This window comes from Haliaeetus albicilla, chromosome 3 (genome assembly GCF_947461875.1).
Source record: "Haliaeetus albicilla chromosome 3, bHalAlb1.1, whole genome shotgun sequence".
In the NCBI taxonomy this organism is placed as follows: domain Eukaryota; kingdom Metazoa; phylum Chordata; class Aves; order Accipitriformes; family Accipitridae; genus Haliaeetus; species Haliaeetus albicilla.
Genome location: NC_091485.1, coordinates 20,477,172 through 20,499,411, shown reverse-complemented (window position 1 = coordinate 20,499,411; position 22,240 = coordinate 20,477,172). Strand labels below are relative to the sequence as shown.

The 22,240-nt window shown below is 41.0% G+C and overlaps 2 protein-coding genes across 4 annotated transcripts in view; one reads left to right on the top strand and one right to left on the bottom strand.

Moving 5' to 3' along the window:
- The window catches only part of ANKRD12 (ankyrin repeat domain 12), a 69,261-nt gene extending 51,086 nt beyond the window's left edge, over positions 1–18,175 (bottom strand). Inside the window, exons 1-2 of one of the 3 annotated variants that reach the window (XM_069779004.1) lie at positions 17,970–18,175; positions 17,043–17,213 (exon numbers count right to left, since the gene is read on the bottom strand). The gene's annotated coding sequence lies outside the window, so the exon portion shown is untranslated. Of the gene's footprint in view, positions 1–2,936; positions 3,245–17,042; positions 17,214–17,969 lie in introns of all 3 variants that reach the window. The other 2 variants (XM_069779005.1, XM_069779003.1) reach the window with 2 other exon arrangements.
- The window catches only part of LOC138684714 (uncharacterized), a 334,210-nt gene that overhangs the window by 285,863 nt on the left and 26,107 nt on the right, over positions 1–22,240 (top strand). The gene's annotated exons all lie outside the window — the stretch shown is intronic.

Below are 22,240 nucleotides of genomic sequence, written 5' to 3'. Positions count from 1 at the left end.
ATCCTGAAGTCAGAAAATTAGGAAATGCTGCACTAAGGTCTGCTCTTTTTCCCCCTTTCCCCCACACCTGAGCTTTGGGTTTGGGGGTTTTTTTGGTTTTGTTTCTTTTTTTTTTTAACATTAACCACAAGCTTATGAAAAGAGGAAGAGCTTAATTCTGAACTGTCTCACATACAATAACCTCAATCTTGTCTCCACTATGATACAAGATACAATATTGTGAAATTCCTACTGTTCTACTCTTACCCGAGACAAAAGAAACATTAGCATATTCCCTTCATTTATGTAGTGTCAATAGGATTTATGCAGCCCTACTGACACAGAAAGTAATTGTTGATTTTTAATGGACATCAAAGCACACGGTTATTTGCCTTTTCTTTTTATTTCCTTTTCGTAACAGTTGCAGGAAGAAAAAAGGTTATTGGTGCAATGGAGAGTACTCCAGAATGAGTTTCCTGTAGTTTACAAAAACATTTCTTAATCCTAAAAGAAGCGACAAGTTAGTATCTTCACAGATGACTACTGTGCTGATTACACCAGAGTATTACCATAGCAGCAAACATCTCTGTCATAAAACTGCTTTTGCTCAGTTAGCCTCTCAAATCCTAAGTTTATTTGCAACAATTGTCATTGTATATATCATCACGATTACAACTACTTTAAAACAGATCAACATGTGAAAGTTACCTTTGTTATTTTAATCAAAGTATTTCTCACTGCACATGCTGCTGTTTTCTTTCCTTTCTTTTTTTCTGCTACTTGACTCCCTAAAACTACCTCCATTCCTGCTTTGCTTCTCTTGCTTTCCTGGTTCGCCATGCCATTCCCTATACCTTTCTGGTACTGACAGTAAGGAGCCCAACTTCATGAGCTTAGTGAAATGTATTAGCTTAGGCTTGCTCCAGTCTTCTTATTTGCCTCACCAGTAGGGGCTAAACCACATTAACTGAACAAGAGTTCCTCCTTCACAAAAGGCCCAGCCTCCCTGCATGTCCTTTCAAGTCCTACTGAACAGAAATAGTTTATTTTTAAAAATGGTAGACCAAAAAAAAAGGTATTGTATAGGGGTAAGAGGATGATGAAAACATTTCCAAAATAAATTTAAATTAAAGGTATTTTTAAATAATACAGTTAGCACAAATCTAAGTAAATATATAAATATAAGTAAATTAAATGACAACAGCATAGGATGTTTCCATTTTCTTACACACATGATCAAAATTAAATGTGAATTCATTCAATTGTTGACCCCAAGTCAATTATGTTTTGAAGAGAAAACTGCTTTGTAAGTACACTAAAAGTGAGTATCACATACTGGATTATCACAGCAGAACCTTCCCAACTATCGTACTGACACATTGCAGTATTTCCATTAAGTGTTTTATGTACCAGGTTGCTATTTCACAATCCCTGTGTGAAATACTTTTCAGACAGACATAAATGCTTCAAATATTTGAGAAAAAAAAAAAATTTCATAAAGGGTAGATTTTTTTATTTCATAAGATACCACTACGGTCCAGAAGTGTAAGCAAACTATTCAACCCATGATCACATAATATATATTACAATAAATTCTGAAGAAGTGATTTTACCGACATTTTAACTTTATTTCTGTTTGCCTGCATTTAAGTGCCATTTCAACTCATGCTCTGAATACAGTCAACAAACATTTGCGTTCAAAGTGAAAATGTAGAACATTACTAGCAGGTTCTTCCAGGGAAACCTAGATCTGTCTGCTTTGAGTTTCATTCGGGGCTGTTTCTAATGCAATTACTGGTTTATTAGGCAGTCTTGATGGCATATTTCAAATCACCAGAACCCTAAATTAAAAGTTAAAACTCTTTACATTCAAATTATTCTCCTCTGTCACAACAAGCAGCACCATCACTTTTCATCTGACAAACAGGCACAGCTCTGTTTTTTCTTTACCAAACTCATCTACTTCATGCTTTCAATAAAACAAAGAATCTGCTTCTTACTGAAGAACTTCTCTGCATGTAACAAAATCAGATATTTTGATTTTATGTTTGGACGTCTTTCCGGCACATTCATTATCAGTTATCAACATCCTATTATTTGAAATACTGTTAAACTTTTCTCTCAATCATTTTTCACCTAAAGGAACTAAAAATCTCTATTTTCTCCTTAAAGTAACAAAGGTATGCATTTTGACAGTTCTACAGGCAGTGATATAAAAAGCTAGGATTATTTCATTAAAAAATCCACCCCAAAAACCAAACAAAAAACCCCAACCAACCACCAGAATTTCAGATATAGCTAGTTACAGAAAATTAGGCATATAATAAATCTCTAATACAAACAAGTTACTGTATTAATTTGTATAAGCTTACATCTAGCACTAATGAAAGGGCATGCCTTCACCTATGTAAAAAAACAAGAATTCATGCAGTACTCAAACTGTGCTGCTGCCACTGTCATTCAATCCCTTTATATGAGTTTTTGCTTTCAGCCCAGTCCCCTGAGAAACCGAGGCCCATGTGTTTGTTACATGCATATGTATGATTCACCAATGACTTTCAAGCCTGTAGATGGATTTTCTTTAAATTTGACAGCAGAGAAAAGTTTTCATATATATTAAGCACTCACAAATTTAATGGAAGAATGTGGCTGATGGATAATAATGATGATGATAACAATAACAACAACAACAATAATAGTAATAGTCATCGTTTTCCCCAAGGGAGTTTGAATATGAGCTTCATGCCATATTGCATCTAAGAAAACTCCACCCAAGATGGCCGTTACAAACCACTTTCCTTCTTTTCCCCTAGTCAACAGGTGAAGTTTCTGTTGAGACCTGCAACGTTACCACAGCCAATCAACCATAAGACATCAAACTGTAAGAAATTAAGCATCACTAGCTCTAGTGCTCAGAGAACTACTTGTTTCCTTTCTGGTTTACAATGCATGCTTACCTTCTTATTCCTGCATGTCTTCCTCATAATACATGCAGCAAAACGTTACACGATGCTTAGGGAAGGTTTTCTTTGGTAGCCCTGTTGTACAGTTCATCTTGAAGGTTAGCTGACTGCTATTATAGCAAATCAATGGGGCACAAGACTGAACTTTTATGAGAATATTAGTAGTTAATGGGTTAATTCCAAAGATATTGCATTTATCCTTGAGCTCTAGAATGCGTTTGCATTTAAAAAGCAGGGGATCTAGCATAAGGCAATCTTCTCAACTACCTCTGTTCTTCTATATTTCCCATATCTTATTTCATCTGTGGAGGAAAAAAAAAAAAAAAAAGAAAAAAAAGAAAAAAAAAAAAAAAAAGAAGAAAAATACCCCTCTCTTCCAACAGGGATTTACTCCAGACAGGGAAACAGTGAATCGACTGTACAAAATTTCTGCTATAAATATTTGACAGGAGTACTTCAGAATGTTTTGCTAAAATTAAACTTATGAAAATGACAGCTAAGACTCCATCTACTTTAGCAGGAAGTACAGAATTATCAAGAGCAGATCTGTAGAGTGGAACAGCTGGTAACAAAAATTCAGAATTTACCCTAATCACATTTAGCAGTTTTGCTCTGGACTATTTCTAGTGCCATCCCATGTACTAAACACACATTAAAGGTTGGAGAACATTCAGCACATTCCTGAACACATCTCTCAGATTAAAACAGGAGGAATCAAGCTCCGGAGCCACCGCATAGAGCAAACTGAAATACAGTGAGGAGAAATAAGGATAGTCAATCTAAAGGTACGCTCCTGATTCAAACTAAGACACTGACATTGATTTCCTCATCGTGACCTCCTACGCCCAAGACTTCATCTCCTCTAATTTTATTTAGAAATTACTGGTATGATCTAGCTCTCAAAGCTATTAAGGGTCTATTATGGAAAGGAAAAAAGAAGTTGGTGGATGAGTATGAGAGAGAGACATCTAAGAATAGCTGAACTGAGGGAAAGGCAGGCAAAAGCCAACATTACATATTCTGTTCAGAGAAAGCCAGCTGGCCAACCCGTATGTACATACTGGCTAATTAAGAAATATGTAGGTAGCTCACGCCTAGCCATGCCAAATGTTATCTGTATTCTGGTGGGAGTGTCAAAGGCAGCTGAGGTTAATGCACTGACAGAAAGTGAATGGGTATAGTACAAAGGACCAAAATCCACAGAAAACTGGGCTTTTAAAATACTGTAAGGAGCACAGTTTAAGCAAAAAGATGTTCATTTAACTAAGTTTAACACTCCGGGTTCTTTTTTTCTTCTTATCAGAAAAGTGCAAATGACTTCAGTATTTTATTTCACAATAAAAGCACCCTTCAGCAAACAAATTAGAGAAGTGATTTCTTTCCACAAGAAAGGATAACAAACTGTAGCATTATTAGTGCTAAATGAAATGTTGTGATGGGAGATGTAGCGGCATTGTCAATTTTTTTTTTCTTCTTTCAGAAGTCAGTGCTTCTATACAGGTAGTTACCCAAGCATAACCTACTGCTATACATGGTCAGACTGCAACATGTGTTACCAGATCAGCATCTACCTTTTCACCTACAGTGTTCAATAAGAAAAAAGGGCTCAAGATGGAACAAGAGATTATTTGGGATATTTTGGCTAGAGGCTGGGGACACGCTAAGAGGTATAAGACCAGGAATTTGGGACTGTAGGGAAAGACACCATTCAGGTACAACATGCAGTAGGAGGGTAGCAAAGTCCAGTAGTACAGAGCTAGGCTTTTCTGGCTTGGGAATTTAAACACCACATGTATAAAAAGAACATCTATATTTTTACCTGGTATTTCCCACACAGAAGTATGCCTGTGAGAAGTAAAGCTTCAGATTAGCTAAATGAGAGAATGTGACTGTGATGAGGAAGCAGCAGAGAGAGAAACTTGAGAGGACAGGTAAGAATGGATTGTGTTATGGACAAAAGCACAAGAGACTCCATGATCAACACACAAGAACTTTTGCCCCAGAACATGGGGCACAAACCAAAATTCTTTAGTTTTGCCATTTCTGTGGCCCATCTCCTTTTAGTTTTAATGGAGAATGACAAGCTTACTACTGCAGTCAGTTTTCCATTAGCTCCTCATACAGACATACTTATAGAAATGAAGTCTTAAACACTGTTGCTGTCTCATGAGAATGTCAAAATGATGGTAAAGGATGGGACATTACCGAGGGCATGCACTTAAAAATCTCATTAGAACATTATACAAAATACTGTTCTGAAATGCCAAAATTTCGGAGTTACTGTAGCCACAAAAATACTAGTCTTTGTACCAAGGTCTTCACTGCAGAGGACTGTATAAACAGAGATACTCTATAACAATTGCAGCAATTTATTTGATCTTTACAAGGAAGACAATGAAAGGGCTATTAAAGGCTTCATTTGAGCAAAAATAGTTTTAGGTTTCTTGTGCAGAGTCTTATGAAAACAGCGTTACATGAATCCCCCAAAAACACTTCCTCCCAATCATTTAGCAACCAGGGGTGCTGCTGGAGTCCAGCATGCATGTTACTGCTAAGTAGGATTACTGAACAACTTAACTCCCAGGGTACTAAAGTCCAAGTTGAATAGGTAGGAGATCTATATAATAAGCCTTTTTTTCCAAAAGCTGATAATACATTAGACATATGCAGCTATAATGGACTAAATATAAACTGCAGTACATCCCTACTGGCAAGCCTGCCTCCTGCTGCAGGCTAGAAGCATATTGTCCTTTACAAGCTTAAAGGAAAACACATTTTGTATAAGAAAACATGAAATAGGAGGCTATTTCTGTATGTTATCCTATTTAAGACTAAATTTTTACCATCACTACTTCCTTGATGTGGTGTACACTAAAATACCATCAAATACAATGAACAGAACAATCTACCAGGCACTTTTTGCCCTGCACTCCATGGTGTCTCATTGTACTTGCAATTCAATTCTCTAGCAGTAACCAGCAAACAAATTAGTAAATACTACTGGCTTTAGGTAGCACACCAATTTAGTATGCTGGAGAGAACAGTGTCTGAATGATACATGCAGTGGCTTTTACAGATGAAAGGTGACAAGTACATTTTTATATGGAAAATATTCACAAGCTCTTTTCACATGATTGCAACAGTTCAGTTCATGCAGATTCCAGTGTCAGAGTTATGATGAAAGAACTGAGGTCCAACACAGTCTCAAACTAACAGTGACTAAGGTAACAGCCTGTTGTGGTATTAAGTGCAAATGCAGTACCCAGCATGGACATGAGTCACAAATTTGGCAGAGTTTACAGCATTTGACAATTAAAATATGACACAACACTTTTGGTCCAGAAGTGAGGAATTCTTTTTTATTACAATTTTCCTTTAAGATCTGCACAATACTTGAGATGACTTTGTGGCTAGAACATGCAACACTAAGATCATTTCTACTCCTTTCTTCACTATACCTATGGTGCAACCTCAGAAAAAGTGCCTTACCCCTCCCCTGCAGCGATTCCCCCTACCAGATTTTAGAAGAAAACGAAACAACAGCCTAACATAAACACACCTTTCAGAAATATATGCCATGAGATAACTTGCATATGTGTATTTCATAGCCTCCTCAGATCCTAGCTAATGTATGGAATGGACTACTAGACTTGCTGTCCTATCAGAGAGTATTTCTACATTTTAATTTTAAATGTTTAGATACTTGAGATACAAACATATAAGGACCACACAGATTTTTCTGTAATAAGAAAAATAAAATATTTGAACCCCGTTTTATAAAGGTGTCTTTGAACAGTGAAATAGGAATGGGCAGTGACTACTCATAATCTCCAGAACAGCTTTTAATATACTCTGAAATACCTACTCATCACATGCCAGACTACACTATACAGGACTAGGATGAAGTCCCTAAAAAACAGCTGACACTCAGGCAGCAAGAAAGATTTTCCAATACTTCAGCTGGAACTCACCACTACTTGCTACCAAAATAAAGGACGTATCTCATAGTCTAGGAATTTCTACTAGGAAGAGCAAAAAATCAGAGGACTTACAACTCTTTCCTATGCAGAAAACAAACAAGACTCTTTGTGGGAGTTTTGTTGCACTTGCCTATATAGGACTTTGGGCTCCTACCCAGAACACCTTCAAATCACTGTTTTAAGGGCCTGAGTTTACCGGTGCTTGGTTTCAAGTGTCAAGTTCCATATATTTCACAATACTCTTCAATTTATTTTCCGTGCTAATAGTAGCACCTAGATTTGTCAATCTCTTTCTAACAAATACGCTCTATTAAAGAGCATGACTGAATCTGTAGTTTTCTGATTGAATTTTAGTAAGGTGCTTTTTTACACACACACCCCCCCACACACACCCTTTTTTTTTTTTTTTCAAACTAAACACACGCTTACCAAAGAGCACAAGGACTTCATTGCTCATAGAATTAAAGAATAGTTGAGGTTAAGGGACATCTGGAGGTCATCTAAGTCCCTCAGTTATCTAGTCAGTCAGACATTTTCAGCTGTCGTTGTACCTTACATAGACCAGGTGGAGTTTGTTACTTGATAAGGAAAAAAAACAGTACAGAAACCATGGAAAATACAAACCTTCCTACTCTTGACTAACTGTAGGCACCTATAAATCATGCAGCAGTGTTTTACAAGCAGCACACTGTGGAATAAGACAAAAACTTTGGCCTAAAATTTCATTTACAAAATCTTACTTACTGATTGAAAATACCACACACCAATATGCCTCTAAGATGTGTTGCATGGATTGACTTGAATTTTAAAGGTACTACTGGTTTATAAATTACAGATAGATCACGCTTCAATAACAGCTGTATCTGAGCAAGAGATGGCTCCTCTTCCATGTCACAGCTCATCATCAGAAATACACCTGCACTTCTTTCTGTAATGTTTTCTCGCAACTACACTTAAAATAAATGTCAAACAACTAAGGACTGAAACTCTTATTGCAGTACCGTTGGACATTTCTCACCTCACACACTTTTAACTAAAACTGCAAAATCTACCTGTCAGAATGAAATCAACACACTGGCACTGATTTGCTTCTGAAAGTAAAACCAAAACAAGACAAAACAAATAAGATTTTTAGGGTATCTTACAACTCTGATTTTATTTATACTTCCTTGATCATGATCAAGCGATATATTCATTTGCTGAACATTCCTTTCAAGCTAGTTTAGTCCTTAATGCTCCTGCTGAAATGTTTTAAGTAGCACTCAAGGCAAAAAGTGGACTTCAACTTTCTGTGATCATTCTTGCTACTGGGAAGAGCAAATTCTCATAGCAAGTGAAGAAACTTGCTTCTGTTGCTGTGTGAAAATTTTTTGACAACCTGGTGAAGTTCTGAGGAATCACTGACCAGAAACGTACGCAGCAAGTGGCTTCACTTGCTTCCAAAGAATTTATTTGTCACTCATACCACAATTCCCTGCTATTTCAGCTTGCCTTGATTTCTACCTTCTTAAAGAAAAGGGAATGTCTACGACACTTTTTTTTTTTTTTTAATTTTACAAAACATCCTAAATAAAAAGGAGGACCTATCCTGGACAACACCACAGAACTTACTATTCATAAATCAAAACTGGGAATAATAAGGCTTAGATGACTCCTCCCTTCACAGACATTAATTTATTTTCACAATACTGCTGGAAGATGAGAATGCATTATTTCTTTCATTTTACAGATGGCGACTTAAGTTCACAGAAATAATGAAGTCAGGAGTTTGACCAATTTGCCATATCCATAACACATGATGGACTTTATTTTTCAGATTATTTCACATTAGACAGTACCTTACACTTGGTTAGAGCATAGCTACTAGACACTTCAGTTTCAACTTCTGCAAGCAACAATTCCTCCCTACACTGCTGAAGGAAAAATGTGAAACAGTCTCAAAGCAGTTATCCGCAAGCAAGGAAAACACTTGGCAAATGCTCATAAAAAGCCTGTATCTTACACGAATTCCAAAACAGACTGAAATTTGGTAATTTTCAGGGTCAGTATTCAACTTTCTTCAACATGGGACCCTCTTTTCTCTTCCCACAACCTCCTCCTAAGTTAGAGAACTTATACCAACTCCTGCAATAGGACTCCTCTTGGAGCAGTATCCTGGACTACACAATTGTAATTTATCCCCAGAGATCCATCCGGCTCATTACTTTAAGTGAAGTCCCAACCAAAACCCATCAACTCGTGATCCCACCCTGCTATCTGCAGAAAGGCAAATGAGCAGTGCTACTCTAATATATGGCAGACGGCATTTCTGATGCAGCAGAAAATAAAGGTTAGTGACACTGTAGTATACAGCAAGAAGGCATGCAAATACAGACAAGAAGCACTCGTTTCACTTCTTTTGCAACACACTCCCATTCCCTTCCTTTACTTTCTCTAAAGTTTCCAGTCTCACAGATTCTGAGATCCTCCCACTGCAAATGTCATTCCACACATCAAGATTATGAAAAAAATCAAAGCAGTTTGTTGGTATCAGACTTCTAAACTCACATGGAATTAATTACTGTTTATGTCTTGCCAAGGCACTGAAAAAAAATCATAAAAACTAACATTTTGTCAAAGTATCCTTACAGGTGCTATGCCAAACAATCTAGTCTTGCTTGGCATATAAGAGCTAAAAATTATTAACAGAACATAACAGAGGAAAAGAAACAAAAGGATCCCAGCTATCTATAAGTGACCTTTAATGTTCTTCCACATAGATACCTGAACATGGAAAAACTGAAGAAAATGAGTGTGCTAGGCTCTACTTCTACTTTAACACCTCACAGTAGTATACTAAAGTCCAAGTATCTAAAAAGGTGTCACTTTCAAAGGACAGGACACTCTCCAAGAATCAGTTAGATTAATGGACCCAAAACCTGGGTAAACCTATCTGTATCAAGCCCCATGCAAAAGACAACACCAAAAGACTGACTCCAAAAGACCCTGTAAGGTGCTGAGAAAAGGTATGAAACAAAGGAAGTAGGGAGGGCATGAATTCTTTCCCAGTTGACTAGAACATCTCCTAGGACACTGAACTCCTTCCTGACTTTTTTTTTTTTTTAGTGACTTCTTTTTTTTTTTTTAAAGATGCTATGGGAATTAATTTGTTTACATAACGTGGTTTAGGGTGAAAAACAATGTTGACAAACATGGCCTAAACTGACAGGGTGCCACAACCCTGAAAACAGGCGAGTAGGGAAGATGGCGCTTGGCAACCTGGGATCCCCAAAGAAGATTTGATATAAACAGACAGCTGAAACACGGAAACATTGAATGAGATGGTACCTGAAGGAACAAAAAGTAAGATCAAATACTATGATTTCTTCACTTTTCTTTTTAAACAAAAATAGTTTCACAAGTCTGAAATCCTAAATGTTAGTTGTTTAATAAAATAAACACACAGGGACAAGAAATGTCTTTACAACAGGTACTCTCTGATTTACACCTCAATCATACAGATATTTCAATTCAGAATAAACCTTCAGAACAGAAGTCCTACCGGCTTAAGATTACAGAATTATCCATTATTTCAGAGAAGTCTTTGGAGGGCTGTGGGCTTGCTTAATAGTGAAGCATGTGGACTGGATACATATATTACAAACGAACTTGCAAAAACATAGCCTTAATTAATAATTTTCACAATAGGATTGGAAAAATGCTAGTTTTTCTGGAAAAGCATAAAACAGTAGGACATTTCATATCACAATGGCATCCCAGATTGTACAAGAATGGCAGAATCTTCATCAATAAGCCAGTATTATCTTGCAAAAAAGGAAGATCATTCTATCACCAGTATCTATTTTCTCATATAACGTCCTCTTAATACCCAAGAAAAGTGCTGCATTCAAAGCATTTAAATTAATATTTTATGACAAAACTAATTTTACATTAAACAGCTTAAATTACCAAAGCTGAAAGTTTGTGGCACTTGCAATGTAAACCAGATGGCATTTTTATCAGAGAATGGTTAGGAATTATTTAAAAGCAGAAAATCCTCCCTGATTCCAAGAGACTTGTGTTGAAGCTTCTTTTTATGCATCACATCCCCTGCCCCAAACTGGGAGGGACAAGACATAAGAAACAAACGTTTAAATATAAGGTTATCTCCTGGCATTAGCAACAAATGGAAACAAACAAAAAAAAGCATTGCCCTTCCCCAAAATAGTGATAAACCTGCCTTCCAGAAGTCAGACACTGACACCTATTTCAGTGTGGCAGGAATGGCTCCCACATAGTTGACAAGGGGCATCATTCCTTCTGAAACACATATACTATTTCTACAGCATTCCTCCATATGGGCTAGTAAGGAACAGCAACCAGTACCAGAATTCAGTGTGAATCTGAAGGATGTTTGTCAGTATTGTCTTATTCTCAAGTGCCTTTCTCTACTGTCAGATTAACCCTTTGTCTTTTCATGGAAGATACTAGAATTAGTTTTTACATATGGCTGGCTGTTCTACAAGGAAGCACTGGAAAGAAACAAACAGAATGATGAGGGTACAAATACAACTGGTTGAATAAATAATTGTTTTTCTCCTTGAAAGGAATTCTGCAAGATCAAAAATATTATTGAGTTTCTTTTCAGACATTATTAATGTTCAAATGACAATTTCTGAAAAAATACTCATTAATATTTATGCTTCAGCTACTTTTCATATTTCTCCTTTGGCAGTAGAAAATAAGGTCGTTTCACTTTCAGTTTCTCACTCACAAGCTTACTCTGAGTTGCAGGCACTGGAAGAGACTTTAAGTTCTAGTACAAACAACGTAGAGAAGACATACATGTATTTGTCTTTCTAAAAAAAATACGAGAAACTGCAGTTTTAATAAGCGAAATGAAGCACAAAGAAGTCTTACTTATGCAACTAGTGTCATTTAAATTAAAAAAAAAGACTTAATTAAGAACCTGTATAGCAGAACTTAGAATGCACTACAGCTTTACAAGACTACCACACACAGGCAGTACAAGAAGAATGCATCCTTTGACTATTAAAAATAAAATTAGTCAGGAAAAACACATTACCTACAACACTTGGAAAAAAGTTCTATTCCACATTTGAAAGAAAAAAAACAGTTTTACAATTTACCATGCCTTCAGCAACAGGTTAAGCAAGGAATCCCAACAGACTAACTAAAATTAGAACTTAACATTTTGCTCACACTACTGGGGTGAATTCCAGGTTCAACTGGTCTTGACTATAAGCAATCTGCTCTAGCTAACCCTGCTCTGAGCAGGGGGTGGACTAGACGACCTCCAGAGGTGCCTTCTGATCTCAACTAGTCTATGATTCTGTTCCATGAATTAGAAATGCAGATGTTCTTTACCTCAACAGCAGCATGTCTACTGGCAGTTCTCTCCTCTTGCTGATACGTTCACCATATGAAAAGGTTTAAGTCTTCTATATTCTTCAGCAACTCACGCTACGTAGTCAGGACAGCATTTATTCTAACAAAGACTTACACAGGTGGCTAGAAGAACCTGTGTAGCTTGTAAGTACTGATGTCACACTCAAATCATACCATTAAGACAGCTGCGTAGAATACAAACATCATATTCCTACTTAGGGACATACCTAGCTGTTGAAACAAACATTTACATGGAAAAACAACCTCACCTCTTTACTCTGAGAATCAGACATACATAAGCTTCCAGAGTGCCTGAAGGGATGCCCCTTTATTCTGGATAGCCTCTCAAAATAAAGGAGGTTCTTGATCCTATAAAGAGGAAACCTATTCTGGGAAAGAAAAGAAAGTGTCATGCTTGCCCAAGAACTCTGGCTCTTAGGAGCCAAAGACTCTTACTGCAAAATCCATTAGTCCTCCCTTTTAATCTACATGTCTAAAAACTTTTATGTTCACACGTGCTTCCTCTTGAGCCTTTTTTAGGATGAGCTACGGGTTCAAAGGAAGCACCTGCATAGATGTTTAGCATAACATGATACTCCCTTTAAGCTAAATGGAGAAGTGGAGTTGTAAACTTCAGTTTTGATCTACTGGTTATTCCTTAAAGATGTAACTAAGTAGATCTTTGTCAACTAAGAAAGACTATTCTATTAGCAGAGTGCCTACCAAAGAAAAACTTAAAAGCCTTTCTATCGGTACTTTGCCAAACTTAAGACAAGCAAGCCTATTGCCAATTAAGATTAAATTCCTTCTACAGGAATCTACATCCCCCCTGGAAACCTTCTAAAGATCTGCAAGACAAGAGATTTCAAATCTACTCTATACACTATTACTAGAACCTCAGTAATTTCTATGTAAATCTTCATAAGCTAATGATAATTTGCCAACCTGAAAACAAGAAAACCCACAACTTATCTGCAGCACTGCCAGAAGGAACATAACCTAAAACCATGCAAATGCCCTTCATGGGATAAAAGCAGATGAACTGCCAACACCTACTCACAGTCCTTCAACTTTAGCAGGATTCACTGTGGGTAAAACAGTGTGCTTGAGTGCTACCGTTCATGCGTAAGACCTAAAGTAGCAGATGCTGGGAAAAAAGCAAGCTTCTGAGTAGGCTTACATACAGGTCTCCAACTGGTTCAGAGGTTTTTGTCCTGGCTAAATTGTGAAGACATGCAAAATATTCAACAGCCTTTGTTGCCACCTCTTGGCCATCACCACATATCACAAAAGTAGCAGAACAAAATCATATGCCAGTTCCTTTATGGAAATAACTTCTCTTTGGGGGAAAAGAGATAGTGAGGGAACAGATGAAGTGGAAACAGAGAACAGAGAATAACCAGAATAGTTTGCATACAAGTATAACTATTTAGAGCTGTAAAACTAGTGAGTACTGCAATTAACCTTCATTAATGTTTTACTACCTCATCTGGAGAATTGAAGGGACTGGAAAGCAAAGAACCAGTTATTTTCAAGACAAAAGACTATATGTTTATTATATTTAAAAAGGGTAATACAGTTGTCAAGACACCTGGCCCTTCTTCAAGTCAGAAAACGAATGGATTACCATTATCCACACTGGAAAGAGAATATCACTAAATGAACTTTCCATTTTCCCTTTACCATTAAACAGTAGAAGCCAGACACCTATTAAGTAGGACTAATACAAAAGGCTTGGAAAGAGAAAGGAAACTATAGGAAATGTCTTCACATAATTAAGCTCATTTCTGCTGTCATCAAGCAATGGAACCTTCTAAGATTTCTACTGCAACAGTACTCCTGGAAACGCAAGGTGTTACTTGATTTGTGTTGCATTTAATACCTTCTGAAGCTCAGAGAGGGGAAAAAAGTGCTTTCTACCTCTGGTGTTTTTCCACCTCATGAATGCAAGACACAGGACGAGAATAAAGTCATTCCAATATTCTCCACCTCTACCAGGCTACTGGCAAGTAGAAAGCACATGACAAGAGCAGGGAAGTCTTCCTCCTCTGCTTGCATTTTTTTTTTGCCTCTAATACAGCTCATAATTCTAACATTGCTAATGGCTTTTCCTAGCCTAAACCAGTGTAAAACCAATCCTCTTGTGATACTATCATTACCTAGTGCACTCTGAGTAGCAGACATGAAACTGAAGAGTTTATTCATTTGTTGCTTGCTAAAGATAAAAGCAGTTGCAGCAATATAAGGATGCTTTGTCAGATCCAGGGACCAAAGTAAGATCCAAACCCAAAGTAAGCCAAGGCAAAGTCACACTCTCAAGGCTTCAAGTCTCTCTTTAAATGAATATTTAGGTTTTATCCAAGGTGGCAATAAAGGTCCTCAACTGCATAGTTAAGATACAAAGTATGGCTTCCCATGCTTATGGAGGAACTTCCTAAGACTTCTCTAGGTTCTGCAATAATAATGAACTGGTAAGAAAAAAACTAAAGTTAGCAGGGCTCTGACTTGTTATTCTGCTAATAAAACTATTCAGTGTCATAACAAAAAATGCAAGACAGAGTTTGTGCTAATATTTATTTCATACCATCTGTCACTGGAGTCTAAGTAGAGTCTAATGATGTAGTTAAAAAAATATAGTCTGATTTGGAGACTAAATGACCAATCAACATTTATACTACTCCATCTGCAATAGAACATGGAGAAGAAGAAACAACAGTCATGCCCAGCCCACCTCTTCATAAGATAAGATCCAAAAAATGTCAGAATTAAGTTGTTCTGAGTGTGTATATTAACAGCGTGGTACCAGGTTAATCAGTACATATTTTGTGACCAATAGTTTTTTCCAATTTTAAAGAGGACCAACTATGCTAGTCTTCTAGATAATTTCATCAGCCTAAGATCATCTAAATCAGTTCAACAAATAGAATTTGTTTTCATATATCTGTATGCCCAATACTGAAGAAGTTGTTCTAGCTCAGCCATTTCTATGTGACCGTATTTCCACCAAAGGATACCCAAGACTTTTCCATCTAGTTAAGTTAAAGCTGCAACAGTTCATGGGGTTTGTAGCAATTTAAACAGACACCTAATGGTGCAAAGAAGCTGCTATTTGAGACTATGTTTGATTGCCTCTAATTAATAAACACAGGTATTCAATTTTCAGTATACACTTTTAATCCTAAAGTAAGTGGTAACATAGTAGTACCCCCTGCAACTAATACCAAACAAACATTGAAGCTTCATACAAGCACTCATTCAGCCTGCTTATTAAAAGACCTTTTCCTCAGAGAAGTTACCGGTTGTGCAAGCCTGCTAGAAGAAACCATAAATGAACTTAAGTTTGTTGCACAGAGCTTGCCTTCTTACACAACATCTGTCCTAAGCTTTGCCATCCGTAGTATTCAGAGTTCAAGAATAATTTTGAATAATCCTCTGGGTGGGAGAAGAACACACAAAGAGATGGCAACGGAAAGGCAGAAATCCTTATATCTGAAAAACTGAGCTGTCATCTTTGCAGAAGAACCAAAGACTCTCTGATCAACTGTCTGCACTCAGTGATTACTAGAGAAAAGCCAGGAAATTAGAAAAGGGACTCGCATACTGTACACCAAAAAACTGACATCACCACAAGAATGCCCCCACAGTCTTCTGGGTGCCGAGAAAAACATTGGCACTCCTTGATATTTTAGCTTACAAGACAAATACAGGAAAGTCGAAGTATTAAGAAGACGGGGGGGGGGAGACACAGATAGTCAATGGGTTTATCATTACCTTCCCAATGAAGTATTCTGCTATACCTCAAACCCTGAAATTTTATTTGAACAGTTTCTCAGGCTTGCACAGAAACCTACTGATTTCACACAGGGTGAGATTAAGGTCCCCAGCTGATCAAGTCACAAGGTTAGCCAAGAGTCTGAGTTTCCATCTGAAGAATGAAGAAAAGCATGTGACACCCAACATCTGCACAAGCCTCAAATAATAAGAACAGGTGAAATGCCCTGACATCTCACATCATTTTGAAGATCTATTACTCTAGGGACAATTACCCACTGAACTATAAGCAGAGAATTACAGTGGAAGAAGGAAAGAAACCACAGGATGCTTAGCTCTGCAGCTGCACAGCACCTGTGAGTACCTCACCATATGCCTACCTAGAGTAACTAAGATATGACAACCAAGCTGCCATCAACTTGCATACTGAAAAACAGCAAAACCCTTGCTGCTTCAAAACTCGAGTAGAAGTGCCCCCACCTCCAAATCACAAAATGTCAATAAGAGTGAATTATTTTAATAAAAGTTAATGATTTCTTATAGACATGATGATCTCACCCCTTCCCAGCGTTCCAAGATTAAACAGTTTTTTCCTGGAACTTAAGTATATTTGGACTGTTCCACATCTGTCTGATAGCTTTTTGTTCCTGTAAGCATCAGAACTTACTCACTTGTCTTCATTAAAGAGCTGCTTTATTCCATAAACTACCTTATAATTCAGAGGTATAAAATTCAGATTTTCCTCCACATTACATGGCCTGCAGAAGAAAGGCACAGAACACAGTGACAGTGTCCAGGCAATTTCCACAAGACGTCTAGCTGGTAATACTGGTGTTAAACTACTCATTTTGTTGGGGAATTTAAATTTAAAAAAAAAAAATTAAAAATCCTTTCATTTCTTATCAGCTACACAGTCCTTAAAAAAAAAAAAAAAAAAAAGACTGAATATTAGCAAAGGTACCTGGAGCATCTGGCTAGAACTAGCATGAAGAACTGTGCAACTGAGCCTGGCATTCTCTCATTTCTTGTCCTTCCTTTGTTGCCTAGTGTCACCTGTGCTGTGCGAGTCACTGTGCTCCACCTCAGCAGCGGTTGCCTCGTACTGGCAGACCAAGCAGCTGAACGAATTATTCTGCAAAACAACCGGGCACCCTTCAGCCTTTAACAGAAGACGCCAGAAACGCCTCACCCGCTCGCCCCGGCTCTCGGTTTTACGCGGGCAAGCTACCCCGGCGGGACGGCACGGCCGAAATCGGCGGAGCAACTCCCGAGGCTGCAGGGAGCTGCCGAAATTCCCGAAACGGAGGCGGGGAGGCGGGGCGTGAGTGCATGTGTGTGTACACCGCCATGCCGCGCTCGGCACCCGCGCCCCGGCCGCCCGTGCAGCCCCCGCCGCCCCCTCCCCACAGCCCCAGCCCTGCCTCCCGCCGGAACCGCCGCCCCGGCCCCCCGCACCCGCCGCCACCGCCCCCCGGCGCCAAGCGGGCCCCCCGCCGGACGGCGGGGCAGGGGCTGGGCAACGGCGGGCGAGAGGCGCGGCCGCCAGACGGTGACAGCGGCGGCCATGGCTCCCGCCGCGGCGCTGACAGGCTGACAGCGGAGAGCCGCTGCCCGCCGCCGCCGTGCCCCCCGCGCAGGACAGTGCGGGGACGGGCCCGCCGCCCCCCCCGGGCTGGGCGGGGCAGGCGCGGTGCCCGCTGCTCGGGAGGGCAGGGCAGCGGTTACACCCCCCCCGAGGCGGGCGTGAGGGCTCCCCGGACGCCTGGCTGCCAGCCGCCCGGAGACAGGGGGGCGGCACGCCGCGGGCGCGGGCGCCGCGGTGGGGGGTGGGATCGGGGCTCCCCGCCGCGCACCGGGAAAGGGCGGGGAGGTGCGCTCCGGTCCTTACCTTCTCCCGAGAGCCAGCGGCGGGACGCGTCCTCCTCCTTCTCCCGCCGCTTCCCCCCGCCTCTCTCCCGTGGCGGCGCGGCCGCGGGGATCCGACAGGGGAGCGGGTGCTGCCCGCCGCCACCGGCGGTGCCCAGGGGCTCCGGCTCAGCCCCCGCTCCGGCCGCTGTGGCTGTCGGGTTTGAAAACACCCCTCCCCCGCCCGCTCTCTCCCCCCCCCCCCCGTTCTCTCTCTCTCTCCCCCCCCCACCCTGCGCTGCCGTTGTCGCTCCCCTCCCCCTTCCCAACGTCGCCGCTGGAGTAGAGCTCCGCGGAGCTCCCATTGGCCGCGCCCCGCCCACGTGGCCCTCACACAGGGCACGGGATGTGAGCGGGCAGGCGCTGCTGCGAACGTTACACCGTTCGGGAGGCGGCTGGGGAGGAAAAGGTGGGGGGGACACAACGTCACTACACCGCCGCTCCGCTCTCCATCCCGAGGGAGAAGGGCACGGACGCGCCCCCTCCGCCGGGCTCCTCGCTGCTGGGCGGGCAGAGCGGCTCGTCTCCCTGCGCGCGCCAGCGACAGGGAATAACGGACTCGCAGGGTGCCAGGGGATGGGGGGGGCTGTGAGGGAAGAGGGTGGCGACGGGAGAACACGAGCAGTGCGCCGGCGCTGCCGCGCCCTTCTTGGCCTCGGCCGCTGGAACTTTCTGGAAGTGGCGGCGGCGGCTAGGCTGCGGCGGACCCGGTCGCGGGGTAGGGACGGGGTGAGGGACGGGAGCAGACCTAGAAGCACCGGCATGATCCCACCTAGCCGCCCCCCTCCCCGCCCCGGCCGCTGCACCTGTGGCGGCCGCTCCCTCCCCCGGGAGGGGTTTTCCGGCGGCGATGGCGCAGTGAGTTTTAACAGGCGGCGCAGTGCGCGTGCGCGGTGGCGGCAGCGCCTCCAAGTGAGTCGGGTGGGGTGGGGCGCGAGCAGTAGCGGTCAAGGGGGGCTCGCTGCCCCCGCCGGGCAAGCGCCGCCTTGCCGCCGAGCGTACGCGGTCACACAAGGGCTGAGATGGAGCGCTGCGTGCCTGCAGGCTGCAGTTAGAGGGCCCGCGGCTTTTGGGAGAGGCCCCTAGAGCCAGGTGGGTGTGGCGCGGTGCCGGAGAGCCCGGGGGGGGGGGGGGGGGGCGTTCGCCTTCGGGGCACCCGCGTGGAGCGGCTGTGGGAGGAGGAGCCCGCCGCGTCTGGTGGCGCGCGCGGTCAGCGCTTCCGCGCCTCGCTTAGGCGGAGTCGGAATCCGCAGCCGCCCGCCGCTCGGTCCCAGCGCTTCGCATCCCGGCGGGTGAAGGCAAAGAGCTGCAGGACCTTCTGCGGGAAGCATGCGACCCTTAGCCCCGCAGGCCGGCACCGCCTGCCGTTTGATGGTTGGCCCCGCTTCCAGGTTTCAAAACAAAAAAAACCCTGTTTTTTTAGGGTGTCTCGTTTGCACCAATAAGCCAGACGTCATATAAAGGCATCAAAAGGGGTTACAGAAGTAGACTGATGTTAGTCCTAGTTGCAACCTTAAAAATGGGTCATTCATCTGCATTTGTGGAAGGTTTCGCATCTGCTTATTAAAATAATATTATGTGGTAAGGCTTAAAGAATCTGTGTGGTTCTGTACGTGTGGATTCTTGAATAATATTCTCCAGGTGCTAAAGATAGGTGGGCTGTCAGGTGAATTTTGAGAAGGCAGCTAAACAAAGCCCTTCCATTTGATGTAGTCTTAATTGCCATGCTCAGCCTGCTACTGGATTACTTTGTTACTGTGTAGAAAGCAAGAACTCCTTAATATTTACTACGCAAGTCAGAAAGGTGAATTTTTCAGAATTAAAAGATTAATTTGATTAAGACCATCTAATAGTGTGGACTTCCCCCATAGTCTGATCTCCACCCATCGTGTTCCAGCATGGGTAGAGAATGGCATCACAAATCTCGAATACTCCCATGCTACACAACATCCTATTGTTTAGGCAAACTTCTTACTTTCAGAAATCTTACTGTATAAATGCTGGTACAGATCATTTGTGTTGTAAAGCAACTGCCTGCCTTTTCATTTGATTCTGTTAGTGTACTGTGAGTACTGTCAGCTGACCAGGAGCAAGTATGCCAGCACCCGTCACCACTTAACAAAGGGAGCTGCATTCACTTCATATTCTTTCATGTCAGGTTGATTACAGAGGTCATCACTTGTGGTGGTGAGCAGATTGCAAGCTATAGACTGTCAGCATAAGTGAAGTAAGAACTGTTTCCCAAGGTAGAATATTTTTCCTTCACACAGTACTATATAGGATGATACTGATGATTCACCCTCTAAAACATGACAGGCTACAGGTGTAGTACAGTGGTGTAATACTGCATTCTGGTCCCTGTGCATCAGCACGAGTAGTGTGCAGTTCTGAGATTTCACTGTGTGTTGGTAGGTGCTCACAGCCAGCAGCTGAGGTAACAGGGAAGGATTCTCATGAGCAACACCTTCTGAAGTAGATACTAAGATTTGGTAATATCTAATAGTAACTAAAAAATATGGTTCCTTAAGCCTTTTGTAAGAACTACTGTTTGGACTAACAAAAATCAAGTGTCAGTTAATTGTTCATTGCTAACCCCACATTAATTTCTTCCCCTTGTCTCCAGAAGCCCCTCCCTTTTACATACAGTACAGCTGCAAAATGCTTTTGTAGCTGCACTGTGTTGGTATGCGTAGTACTTGCCTTGATCTGCCCTCCCTAGTGAAACGTCAGCTGTGCAAACTACTGGTCTTAAGAAACGTGCACAGCATCTGGGTGAACTGTGTCATTGCTGAGTTCAATCTAGTAATTGAATAACTGAGAATTTCAAGACTGCAATACAAAAATAATAAGAACTTTACCCTAAGAACTTGCAAAATGTCATGCTGGTGAAAGCATATGCACTAGCCTGTGGCAGGTCAGCTGGTGAGCCTGGCTAATGTACTGCACAGGTGGAATTGAACTTCATTGCTGCTTTCTATTTAATGACAGAACATGGTTCCAGATAACATTTTTCTAGTGGTGTGTGGAAGTCACAGAAATCCTTTCTGTTATGCAACATTGAACACATCATTGGCTATCTAGTGGAGTTTCTCATTACTGTAGATTTTCTTCCATCTTTACCAAAGAACAGCCACCACTCACACACTCAGTCCAGTGGATTCTTTGTGTGTCTTCTGCTTCCATGTTGTAAATCTCACTTCCTTTCCCAAGACTTTAGCTATTTTTCTTAAAATCTTCTCTAGGTAGTCTTCTATTCCTCCCCAGTGAAAGGGTGTTCTTTTACCTATTTTTCTTCTGCTTTTACATTTGGAGAATTAATATAGCATGTGAATTCTTTCATTTTTCTCTCATTCAGGGAGAGGGGCAAACGAAGACCACCAAAACCACATCATTGGTTCTGTTACTGCTGCCTTCCCAGTTTAAGGAATGTGTTGACTGTTGCTATAGTTAACTCATTTTTCATTTAACTTGCCACCTGGTACTCTTACAATCCAAGATACTAACCAGTAGATTGAAACTGCAGAATTTTAAGTGTTTAATTATTTGACAGGTTAGTGTCAGCTGCCCAGAATTACTATTAGTAACCCTCTGCTATTGAGGATTGAGAATAATGGAAATTATGTCCTGTTAATATTTGTTATCTAAAATATTCAATACTACCAGTAAAAGCAAGCACAGGGTAGTATCTGCAGCTATTCAAGAACAGAAAAGAGAACTTGGATATATTAATTCTTACACTATTCTGGAACTCTTCCATAATGATCACCTTGTTAACTTAAGCAGGACTGTGATGAGGATTATCATTGTGAAAATAACTTTGTATATAGTAAACAACTACATGTAACAAATAGTGCAGAATCTGTATTTCTAGTTGAGATGTTTGAAGTTTGAAATGTTCAAATTTGCACAAAACCTGAAGTAACAGAAGATGTGAATTTTTTCATTAATCATTTATCTTAATAAAATGATTGCCAAACTTTTTTGATGTAAAACCCAGGACCATAAAGCCTCATATAATTGATGAATGAAGTGGGTAAGATGAGAGAGAAAAGTAATGGTTAGTTGCTTATTTCTCTTCAAAATATTTCAGTTCTATAGCTGCCTACAATATTCAACTTAAACAGTGGTGTATCAGATTTGTATCATGCAATAACGATAACGTCAGTTACCCTTTTCTAGTCAAGTGATTGGCAGACTGTTATGTGTTGCATCAAAATGACTGACATAATTGTGGAACATCACTAACAATCTCCA